The following is a 13,175-nucleotide window of genomic DNA, read 5'->3' on the forward strand; positions in this document are numbered from 1 at the left end:
AAGCACACCTTGGAATTTTATTTTCATCATACCTTCCAAGGCTATCTCTGGAAGAACTTACTCGGGTCAGAATGTCACTTGGTGTAATGGAGCTGATAGCAGAAGAAAACAGAGACAGAACACACCAAGTGAAATATTGTGACATTATTGCACCAACCTTGGTTGAGGTATTGCATATTTCCAGAACCTGATAAGCACAGTACAGCAGGAATCCTGCAATATCCACAGCAACCCCGGGAATGGAGTCCAATAGACACGGCTTGAAATGGACCTGAAATGGTAGTTGGGGGTCTCCTTCGCAATACATTGTAGGATGATGATAGAATTTGGGGCCAGACACTAGCTGTTTATGTGCTTTTTATATTCAGTAGCTCATATTTTAGAAAATGTAGCTCATTCTGAGAAAGAAATTGAAAAAACACTGTGAATGCCTGGGCGCCAACAATCAGTAACCTTGTCGAGAAGGCTTTAACCCTTAATCTTGTTTGTAGTTTCATTTTACAAAAACATCTATGTGATATATGTTCCCAACAAATTCATCTATTCAGAACACCGTCTGTGGCTTATGGTGGTCCTGAGGTCCAAGCTCCTGCCTCATGAGCACATGCAGTACACTGTTTTAGTCTGTGTTCGAGTCCCAACAACCGCTCTTCCAGCAAAACTCTGTCACCACCTAAAAACACATATGACAATAGACTCCCAATAATGCCATTTGCTGAGAGAAACATCAAATACGTGACATTTTTCTTTTCTCAACATATCTTTTCTTTGTCTTAACTAAAGAACTGGTCCTTCCGGTAGCACATTCAACAGGGGCACTGAAGTTCTTCAACTGCTCCAATACATTTTAAGGCTATACTTTAAAATAATCCAAAGAGCAAGCTGGAAAACACCAAGTGATGGCCAGGTTCTGTAAATTGAGTCTCCGCCCTGCCATAATCTTCCTAGCCAGGATGTGTGTGATTTCCAATTGTCAGCGAAAAACAATTTCTTCACTTATTGATGCAAAATGATTATCTTAACAGGCTCCCTGTTGATTAGACAGTTCTGTTTGTTTAAAAAAAAAACATTGGGCTACTCTTTAAGATGGTTTAATTTGAGCGACTGTAGAGGACATCAATGTTCTTTCCTTGTTTCAGACATTTAATTTCCTTATTTCAGAGTAAGGCATTTTATCCTGCATTTAAAGCTCAGTATATAGTTCACAGTGTATTACCAATTGTTTTATGTGACGCTGTGTGACTTGTAGTCAACTTTCTTAGTTGTTTGTTTCATGCAGAGGTGAAGAGGTTAATGGAACTTGAATCAAACAAGATCCAATGTAATGGATGAATATCATGGGGGGAAAGACTGTGTGTATCCTCTTTGACCCTAGCTAAATTAACTTTAATTTAGGCTATTATTGTCTATGTGTACTATGTTGAGTTTTAGACAGAGTTTTGGATTTTGTGCCAATTACAGCATTAATCTTTCACTCACAGTCTGCATATCATTGACCCCTTTAACTTATCTACGCCTTAACCCCTCCCTCCCCCATTAATGACACTCTGGTCTGTTTTCTGTGTTTGTGTCGGAATGGGGTCAATGAACTATGGTTGCTTCTGTCTGGCTAATGCAGAGAGATCCACTCTGCCTCGATTAATATCCATGGCCCAAACATTATCAATGAGGTAGAAGGGTGAGGTGATATATTCTGGGGGAAGGGTTCGAGACAGTGATGCAGGGGAAGGACTCTGGCTGGGAAAAGGGGAGGAGGGGATTATCGGGGAACGTTTCTGTTGTATGTATGTTGTGTTCTATGATTTTCACACCTGTTTACTTTTCAATTGTTCTAACAGACATTTTAAACATACACATATTTTTGGAGGAAAAAATGTTGTACTGCCAATCTGTCGTCGTCAACAAATATTTGAAACATAAAAATAACAATGGTATTGGATCTGTTATACCATGGTACTGTATGAAGTATCTGAATAATGGAAACGTACCATTTTAGATGTGAAGTAGCCTAGTAGTTAAGAGCATTGGGTTAGTAACTGGGTCTGTTTTCAACAGTATTTGCACAAATACCCATGGTTATGCCTAAAATCTGTTCAGCACTGGCTAAATTACACAATATACCATGGAAAATACAGCTCACAATTTGCATTAGTATCTTCCTGCCTCGTTAGTCACAAAAATATGACAAAGGAACCATGGCATTTCTTCCTTTTTACCCCGATTGTAGATTTTACTACGGTCACCTCCTTCAACGTGTTGAGAACTGCCTTCATTTTGAGCCACACATTAAGGGTTGGAACACAATTGAACCAGGAAGTAGAGCTACCAAGTGGTATGACGCCAATAAAAATGATTTAGTGTAGATATCCTGCAATGTCGTGGCAGACTGGAACATCATTGATAAAAGTCGAATGCCTCTATTGAACAAGGACAACTTTATCTCCTGGCTGCTAACTTGATTGTGCAATGCCCAACCAAAAGGCCCGAAAACTCCAAAACATGAATCATTTTGGAGTCTGGAACTCCTTTCAGTTTACCAGAATGACATAAGGAGTCTAAATAATGTTAATTTGAAAATGTCCCATAGAAAACTTGATGATTACATTTCCTTACAAACAAGGTTTAGAAATGCTTCTTTCCTTAAATGCAATCCAATGCAATACCTAAAAATTCTACCTTGAAATATGCAACGATACTTCACTATCCAGTGTGGAGTTGAGGGAAAGGCTTACTCTCATTTTAGAGTAGGAAAACACATCCACAGATTCCATGTCCAAATGGATAGAATGAATTTTTAGGTCTGAGTTTTTAATTGCATGTCATCCATTAACTTCAAAGTGCCGCTGACTAGATCCAAGACTTAGCTGGATCAGTAAGCCAGCCCCACTTGCAGATCCCATTCTCTGTACTCATTAGAGATTCCCTCTCCTTATCCTGTTCTTTCCTCTTTCTCTTACAGCCTAGTAGTGCCAATCACATTTCTTCATGGATGTTTCTTGCTTTGAAATGAAATTGAAACAAGGCAGCATGAAGATATTCGTCAAGAGCTCAGTGACTACTGGTGTTCTGTCGTGGCCTTTCTTCTTGGCTTTACTGGTCATATCCGTGTACTGTGAAAACAGTAGGGCATGGGTGGCCTGCAAGTTAAGGCATTGGAGATAGCGCCCCCCCCCCCCCCCCCCCCCCCCGATGGGATTAATCAAAATAATAATAATATTGGATTTATTCAATATTTGTTTAGACAGTAGAGGGCACACATCAGCTTTGAATGGATAGTCTACTGTCAGCAATCCCCTCTGAGCTACAATACACCAAGCAATATTCATGCCCAGGACAGCAACTGAAGAAATAATGAAGGAGAGAGATTGTGGAATTCTTTTCAATCATTTTCAAGCCAGCTGGAGAAATGTTAAACCTTTTTTTCAATAGTGAAGAAATCTTTAATGAAACTGATGTCCAGTCGATCTCCATCATAACCAAAAAGCTAAAAGTTCTACAATAGGTGGTCTGGGAAGGTTAGCGAGCCACAGTTGAGTCTTGAGCTGAATATGAAGAAAGAGGTTGTGGGTGTTATGGTAAAATTCTGGTCAGATTCAGTCTGAAAATTCTCCCATAAACATCTAGTTGATGTCCTCTCCTATTCACAGAATGCAAGTTATTCAGAATGCTACTGAGGTTAAAGAAAGTAATTTCTCATTGCTTTCACACATGAATCAAACGCTAAGCAACATTTTTGCAAAATAGTAAACTCTCTCAAAAGGCGAGAAACTGAGTTGAGGAAATCACATCACCCAAAACCGAACCATTTGGTCACAGCTGATGCAAACTACACTCTTTGAATTTGAACCTCTTCTGCTCACGTACAAAACATTTTTGCACAATTGTTCATCAGCAATCATTACTTATTCATGCATAAAATAGGTCACTTAGGAGTACCTATTTGCATGAATATACCAAGTAGTTTTTCACAATTGCTAACACATTGAAAGTGCTTTTATGAACAAAATACATAAAGCCATTTTGCAAAGTTCCAGAAGGAATACCATTTAGGCCTACTGCAAACCATAAGCACTACTGACCTGTTTTCACATAAATGTCTGTTTCCTTCAAACTTTAATGCAAAATCCTACACACAACTCTTGTTGTCATCATGTTGTCAAATAGAACACACTGACATTTAATATACCAAACTCAAATCATCGCAATTCTAATAATCTCAACACAGAGATAACAAGCATAATTTGTCAGGAAGCAATCAGGATGTTGACATGAAGAAAAAGAGGACGCAGGTTAGCTCACCTAGGTTTTTGAGCAACGGATGACAACATCATAGGAAGAGGTAGAGGAATAGCAAAAAAAATAGGAAATGGATGAGGATGAAGAAGAACAATAATCTCTAACGACCTTTATGACACTGTACTTGACCATGTTCATGTACACGGTATGTTCAAATAGGGTAAAAGTGCAACAGCCTAACCTGAGCCATTTCAGTCACTATTACAGACTACAGTACTGACCACCCTGTTTTCTCTACTAATCTGTATGCAATAACACATGCCAAGCAGTACAGGAAAATGACATGAGCTTGAGACTTGCATTCATCTTTTATAAAATATAACTAACTATTGAGCATGAAATGTTGGTGAAAATCTTTGGCCCAGGTCAGATACAGAATAAACATTTACTTTTATGACCATAAAGCCACACCTGCCTAAAAACACTTACTTTTGCCTTGTTATTTTCGGGGGTTAAATTTCATGTGCTGGAGAATTACAGTGCAAAATATGTAAATAATGTACAGTGCAAAAAATGAAAATGTATTTGGATTTGTGTTGGTGTATTTTCTGTACACTTCAGTATATCCTCTAGACATCATTTGTAGTCTATTTTATCATTTCCTGCAGAAAAGATTATACTATTTGGTTCCCAACATTGCAGGAGCCCCACTTATCCTGGAGGCCTTAAAAGTTAATGTTACTATGTACTAATTATATGTTATTAAATCCTCTGTACTGGATGTATGTTTCCTAGGTTTGCAGTAAGGTTGGGTAATAGCTGGCAGTGTTGTCACTTGTGTCTGTAATTCCAGCCTATAAATTGAAATCTCACCACTCTCTCTGTCTCTCTACTGTAGGAGGCAGAGAATATGAAGGCAGCACTGAAGATGCTGCTGTGACAGCTCATCTACATCTACAGTGATGTGGATGATGTCAGACAACGAAAGAGCTATGAGAAACCCAAGTCAGATGGCTGCCACTCACACACAATGTGTGTCAGAAATGCACTCAACTGAATGTTTCTACTATGTCCCACACTGTGATATTGAGACAGACTTTTCTCTTAAACTTACATTCATTTTTGAATCTACAGTATGGTACTGACTGGCCAAACACAACACAGCATGCACAAATTCCAAATGTACTCAAAACGTACGCCACTAACTAGCATTGCTTTCCAGGCAGATTTCCAGGTAGATTTGTGAGAGCCCAACCAGTTAGTCTTGAGCTGAATATGAATACTGGTAGGGGTTGTGGGTTTTATAGTTATAAAAATACAGGTCAGATCCAGTCTAAAAATTGTCCCATGACATCTAGTTAATGACCTCTAATGTCTATGGAATACAAGCTATCCCAAATGATACTGGGGTTGCAGAATTGTTTCCCAGTACTATGGGACAGAAAAAAAAGGAAAAACCAAGACATATTCGGTCAATTTTATCACATTTTTGCACCATGCACAATTTCCATTGGACTTTGATACGAGGTCTGCATTCTAATCCACAGGGGTGCCCAAAATAACAGAAACACCTAACAATATATTCATATCAAGGATCTAAAAAGGAGTAGGGCCACACATTGCCTTCATAACAGCTCCAATCCATCTTGCAGTGCTGTCATAAAAGTCCTGAGAATGGAGGTTTTTCCATTCTTTAAGTAGATAAGCCTCCAGTTCATCAAGGGTTGGAGGAGGTTTGAATCCACTTTGCAGTCTGCACCCCAGAACCTCCCATAAAGGTTCAGGGATGTTCAGATCTGGTGACTGTGGAGACCATGGAAGGCGTCTGATGTCATCCTGGTGTTTGTAAAATTATGTGAATTTGTTTAGCAGTGTGTACAGGGGCATTGTCATCCTGGATTATGGGAACATCATGAGGGAACAGTGTTTGGCCAACAGGGTGCGCCTGGTCCTGTAAAATTGCCTCATATTCCTTGGCCATTATACAACCATGCAGAGCAATCTGCAAGATGGCAGCCCATACCATTATGGATCCCCCACCATGTTGAACAGCTGACAGACGATATTATGGGATAAAGGTATCCTTTGTTTTCTCTAAACGTAAAGCCATGCAAATAACGGTGTCTCATCAGATCAGACTTTTTTTCCCATCAGGGATCCAGGTTTTGTGCTCCTTACACCAAGTTTCTGTATGTGTCTGAAGTTGACCTTGGATACAAGCAGTCCCCGAAAGCCAGCCCTGCCATCAATTCCACTCAATTCCACTCCACATTGACTTGTGACTATTGTTCCTCTTTGCCAAAGCAATGTGTCCATGTTTGGCAAATGCTGTCAACATTTTTGAGACTGTGCCCCTTGAGAAATGTATACTGTATTTATTCTCTTCCACATCTGCCATGCTTGCTTTTTGGAGTTTAAGGCTGAGATTTAAGACAACAGCTGATTTCATAGGGGCTTTTAACAATACATTTAATTGATTGGGTATTGGATTGGCCTAGATAGTCTCTTTGCCATTTGTATATATAAACAACCCATGCCGTGCTATTAGAAAACAGTACCGTCAACAAAGCCTCTGATTGGGCAGACACAAACTATAAATCTTTATATTGGCTAATCAACTTACATTAAGTAATGAGAACTAATCTAATTGAGACACCTCTTTGTTATTGCAATAGATTTTCCAGTGCTCCCTACAGTTCATCACAATTTGTTTCTAAATCCACAAGCAAACATAGAAATGGTTTTAGCCATTATATTGGATCAATAAAGAGAGGTGTATCTTGAAATTGACTTTTTATTGGAATGCAAGTGTTTATATTGGCATAGATATTAAAGCCCCATACCAGTAGAAATCGACTTTTCAGAGCTTTTTGAGACAATTGCCGGGCGGAATTTATACAAATTATTTACATTAATGTGTTCTCATATTAGTAAAAGTATGATATAGTTGGCCTATATCACACCATGACATAGCGATAAGTCTGACTGCCCCACTTTGGATATTTCCAGGAATATTCTGTGTATTTTCCTATGAGAGTTTAGGCACATTCTTTTCAGACTCTGTTTCGGTTCAGGGCTGGGTTTTATTTTAAGTCTTACCACCCACCAGCATCACAATGTTTGTTAATCAAAAACGCCTGCTGTTCATCCTTTTCGAGCTGCGACAGACAGACAACTTTTAACACTGGGCTATAAATGTGCTTCCATTGAAATAAGGGATGCAAACGTGCAAAAGTTTTTGCACCTCCACATTCTTACCATAAACAAAATAGTTAATTGGATATTTTTTATAGATTTGCTTTCTTTTTGCCACTATGCTTATCTTATTAATGGGTCCACTGATTACTGTTTCAAGCCTTTGACGCTTGATCCAGGTGAGCTAGTTCAGACCTGCGCCCACATTGTGAGAAGTCTGGATGTCAGGAAATGTTTGACAACCACTCCTTTATTCCAGGCTACCCATGCTAGGAGAGCCTATACTTTATATTTAAGCAGCTGATTCATGGCTAAGATTAGGCAGGCTAACTTGCTAAAATGACAACAGAGAAAAAGAAAAATAGACTACTAGATCAAATCAGTGTGCATGTTCAGAAACAAATTCTGTCTGGAAACCGACATAGTTCTAATGTAATTATCAAACAGCAGGAATTAGACAAATGTCAACCCAAAACAGCTGAGATACGTCTCTCAGCAAGTAATGTTGTTGGTTGTTGTTATTGCCTTGCTCCATATAGGCAACAAAGCTTTCCCACCTCCATTTAGTGAATATGTATTACAAACCTGCGTTATGCAGCCCTCAGAAGTTGAACCTATGCATGACTTTTTATTCTAGGACCAAATAACATCTAAATACAAGCAGGCTAGCCTTTAAAGACATTATGATGACACAAAGGAAATCACTGTCGTGTTAATGTCACCGCTATATTTTGCCTTTACATGCTAAAGTCAGACATATTGACATTCATGATAGGGGTGATCGACATCAAATGATGCTCAAACCAGAAATGTTTTAACTTTGTACAAACAGTATTTCAAACTTCAGACACTCTGCATTGCATGACTGTTGTGCTGTGTGCAAGATCCAAATCAATCAAAGAAGCCCACATCGCCATTTCAGGAGCGGATTAGTGACACGAACACATACACACGCTCTGTGTCACTACACTTCCAAAAGGGGCTAGAGGAATAAACATATTTCCTTTGTAGATTATCTTTGATCAAACATGCACTTTTGCATGAAAACATCTTAGATGACAAATGGAACATTTTTAGACCAATAGATTATAGCTTTTTCAGTAGTTGACCGTATTATAATGACAAAGCTCTGTTAAACTATGCAAGATTGTGCTTGCCCTCATTAAGGTTATGTGAGAGACAGCTTGCCTTCTTAAATCTTTATAATACTGCTTCTTGATTCTCAATAATATTGCAAGTGTAAACAATGGCAACCCTGCATTGACATACGAGTCCTTGAACTCTGTATTCAGCCTTGCCTCCATCATGTTCAGGCTTAACATACTGTAGTATTTGTGATGCAGATGGCTGTGTTTGCCCTTCATTTACCAAACCTTAATCAGAAGCAGAAACAAGCCAATCCAATTAAGATTTCAGGACAACAAGTGAATCCCCAGATCTTGGTTTCACTGCACTATATAGTATTACAGAAATTTAATACAACCCTGTATGGCCATCTTTTTCAGTAGTTAATTTAATTGTCCATGTCTTTCATAAGTTCCATATGTATGTTGTAGATGTTTTATGAAAACAAGATAGCCTGGCTGACGCTACTGTCTTGGCACATACAGTAGCTGGGGAGAAATACGATACACTGGTCTGCACCAAAGTCTGTTTATGCTGAAAGAGCCATGGGCTGGAGTCAAACCACTGCATCCATGGTCGTGCAGTGGAGGCAGTGGCCCAGACAGCTTGACCACCTCAGGCTACATAATAATCCTTCAGGTACTAAGATCAGATCATCTATGGGTTCCTTCTCCAATTCAGATAATTGTTATTACAGAAAAGGGTGACTTTTACCTAAATTCAATTAACATATCTTCCTAGTCAATCTAGAAACAGGGCCGGCCCTAGGCATAGGTGATGTAGGCGGCTGCTAGGGGGCCCCAGACCGCTAGAGACCCCCAAACCACTAGCCAAAGGGCTAGGGCAGGCACTGTCTAGAAATGTCATAATTTAGTGTATCCCTGTGAGAATACTGTCTATGAAGAAGTTAGCCATTTATAGCATCCAACACAATACAAGACCTTGCCCTACAAACTTGATCTTCTCTGCCAGTGATTTCCATAAACCAACACGTGGTAGCTGACTCCACCTCTCGCTTACCTAAAGTGTACACACTTCCTCTTTCAGTATGTATGACCAGATTTAGCACAGTATATTTCTAACATTAGCAAGTATTTCACATTTTTTCTCACATAAACTAACGACAACATAACATCTAAAGGAACTTATTCAACATGATGATGATTGTATTTCTTCCTACTAAAAATCTGCTTCGGTAATCTATAGCCTAATTTAGACAACAAAGTGTATTCATTTAATTCTACATTACCTTTAGTGAATGTGACAACACCCCTATGAAATAGAGTGCTAGCTAGACATACTTTGGGAAAAACATTCCTCCTGGTGAAGTTGGTTTATTAGGTGAATATTAGCTCACTTAAGCAACAAAGAAGCAATAAATATGAACACCTGCAAATTGACCGTAGAAATTGTAAATCAGTCAACATTCTAGTTGCGATGGCTAATATAGATGCAATGCTTCCATGTCCTTACTGCAGGACAGCAAAGTGCTGGACATCCAGATGTTGTGGCCAGTATCAGCAACCTGCCAGTGGATGCATCTATGACACTGTCCATTACTACTTAGAAAATGAGCTTTTAGGAATTTTACTCAAACAGGAAAATCTATTAATGTCAAAGTATCAATCTTACCGATATGTACACCTCATAGCTGCTTTACCCACTGCCCACTTCATTCAGCTGGATAGCCAAATGGGTATGTAGAAGTCATGGCATTAGAGAGGACTGAGGATAATGTTTATATTTTTGTCATGAACGATAAGCATAATGTGGACTACTAGCTCAATCGGCCGCAGTTACAATTCAACAGTCAGGGGGTGGACAACTTCCTAAGGGGTGTTCTTTCTTACATGACTGTATATACAGTGGGCTTTTGTGTGTGATTCTAAAAACCTTACTTTAATGTCGGATTCATGTTTACCTGATCCACTCCAAATCAACACATATCCAACGAGAACTGTACATGAAAGCAACTTTTTTTCAACCAAAAATCTATTGGCATCATTCAAACATTTCAAACATGGGTTTATGGCACAGTAAAAACATTCATAAAAATGTAGTCATCCATCGGAAGTGTCCAGCCATTTCTTCTCTTCATTGTTTCACCATGTTCTCTGTAACAAAAGAAAATATCAAGATACGTGTTGTGGCATGGGAGGGCATGCCCGGAGGTCAGTGCTGTGCCACCATACTTGGACGGTGCCCCAGAGGAGAAGAGTTGGGATGCTGAACACAGCACAAGCCAACAGCCCCGACGAGTCACACATTAAGAGAATCAGTGCTCGTCAGGGAAAAGACAATGGGGACACCCAGACAGGCGAGGCGAGTCTGGAAGTAATGAAAGTGGTGTTTGTTTCTCAGAAAGTGAAGGCAACGCAACCTATTCCCGACAGCCTAGAAGACAGAGGTCCAAGTCTGCGCGCACGTTCCTTTTGTTAAATCCCTGGATGTTTTGGTTTCCTTGATTTAATGTGTGTTTGGAGTTAAAATAAAGGCCCACGGGCAATTCAGCAGCTCCGCATTGTGCAACTTTTTTCTCCACTCCAACAATGTAAAGTAGGGGGAACTTTCTCGTTAACAAGGTGACACAATGTGCCTTATCTCTCCTTACTGGGATGGGACATCTGCTTTGGTGGAAACGTGGAAGATCTCATCCAGGGTCAGGCTAGAGTGATGTGTGTCCATGGACCGACAATGCATGCCAGTCTGAGTGAAGGACAGGGGTCTCCCAGATAGAATGTGGGCACCATCAACCGGTGGGTGTGTCTGTAAACATGCCTGCTCATATAAAAATGTCCTGGTTTTCATTAGGCTACCTTAGTTTGCTTGTCCAAGGTTGAGGTTTACCTTAGACAATTTATTCCCCCTCAAAATACAACTAGTAGAATGTCTTTCATGCTAGCTAACATTAGCATCCCCCATTCAAGGTATAATTCTGTCTCCTACCCAAGTCCAACCTGAATTAATTAAGTGACTTTGTTGATCTCTTGATAGCACATTAAGTGAGAGGGCTGAGAAATAGTCAGAAGGTACATTTGACACGCCATGTATATCATTGCACAAAAACACTTTATTGTCAGAACTGACAGCTAGGCACATCCACCCACTGAGCCCACTGCACTCACCCTGTTTGAAAATGGTGGATGACTATGTTTTCATAGTCTCACTCCGGGAAAAGTTTTTTTTTTACTTTGTTGATACAGAAAAAAATTAAAACCGTAGGATGGTAAGTAGAATCCATTGATATACAAACGCCTATATATTGACAAAAAACATGAAAACCCTAAACTTTCTGTAAACCTATGTACATTTACTACAGATAAATTTACTACAGATAACTACAGATAAGCTAATATCTAGTTATTTTAGTTAAAGAACAAAGCTAAAATTATCCAGAATTTTCACGAAAACTTCGAGTATAGGTGTCAGGTCAGCCAGACTGCAAATGAGGTGCATAAAGAAAAACATTTGAACGTGAAGGTGAATAGTGTAATAATGGTATGCCGTGACTGTGCGCGATTTAAGAATGTGTATGTCTCTGTGTTCACGTTGTGTATATATTTCAGAATCAAATACGAGTAAGCAGCATAAAAACATATTAAATAAATGACACTGTTTCATGTGGGCTGAGATGGGCTTGCCATTTTAGAAAAGTTGTTATTTTGAAATCCTTAACCTCACAGGGCTTATTGTTCAGTTATGGTGTCAATGTTGATTTAGTTTCAAAAGATCAAAGCAGCTATAAAAACAGACCATCATTGGTCACACAGTTACTGCCGGGAAAAAATATATATATTCAGCGAAAGATGTTTCTAAGAACATGTAATATATGAAATTACGTACAGCCAACTCAATATTAATTCTTATTATTATTGGATAATAGGTTGCATGGCCACATTTGGTACAGAAAAGGAAGAGGAAACGATCATACCTTCCAACGGCGTCTTCAAAATAGAATAGAAGTTTCTTTTAACGACGGAGCGTCTGTGTCAGACTCAGGGCAAATAAGAGAAAACATGACTGATATTCATTTCCTTTTTCACGCTCAAACGACAATATATTAAGATGCTATGGAGAGAGGATAGATAAAGCTCGTCCCACACCGCAACTGACGACGCTCCTTTTCCAACGGAGCACTTGCAAAGTTTTTTTTCTTAGCGTCTCCCAGAGAGCATTGCCCGCCTTCTCTGCGTTTACAGGTTTCAGTCCTTACGGATGGCAATGTGTGGTAAGGGATGTTGTTCTCTACTCCTGACAGGTGACGGAAAGACTTGAGAGCGATGCTAGTATTAAATGCAACACGGTTATGACAGAGAGAGAGAGAGGAGAGAGAGAGAGAGATAGAGAGAGAGAGAGAGAGAGAGAGCTTGCCTACTAATACTTTCCTTGAACTCCAGCGCCACCCTCTGCCAGTTAACCAGTCGAGTGTAAATAAAATGTTACAATAAGAGGTGGGTAGTTTTGTTAAATATAGTGTATATCCTGAGCTATTTGAAACGCATATAGGAAAATCTCAATCTAAAATAGAGGACAGGAAAGTTTCCTGGAACTGTCACTATAACTGTTGTTTGTTTTTCTTGTCATTGACAGCTGTGGAGAGGAATTACAAGAGATTGTCA

The 13,175-nt window shown here is 39.4% G+C and overlaps 1 protein-coding gene across 6 annotated transcripts in view; it reads right to left on the reverse strand.

Moving 5' to 3' along the window:
- Window positions 1–12,835, reverse strand: part of pcdh15b (protocadherin-related 15b) — a 214,139-nt gene extending 201,304 nt beyond the window's left edge. For all 6 annotated transcript variants that reach the window (XR_004575762.1, XM_020046964.2, XM_020046963.2 and 3 more), the window contains exon 1: window positions 12,488–12,835. The gene's annotated coding sequence lies outside the window, so the exon portion shown is untranslated. The remainder of the gene's footprint in view (window positions 1–12,487) is intronic.
- Between the last annotated feature and the right edge of the window lie 340 nt (window positions 12,836–13,175).

Source organism: Esox lucius, chromosome 5, assembly GCF_011004845.1.
Source record: "Esox lucius isolate fEsoLuc1 chromosome 5, fEsoLuc1.pri, whole genome shotgun sequence".
Lineage (NCBI taxonomy): Eukaryota > Metazoa > Chordata > Actinopteri > Esociformes > Esocidae > Esox > Esox lucius.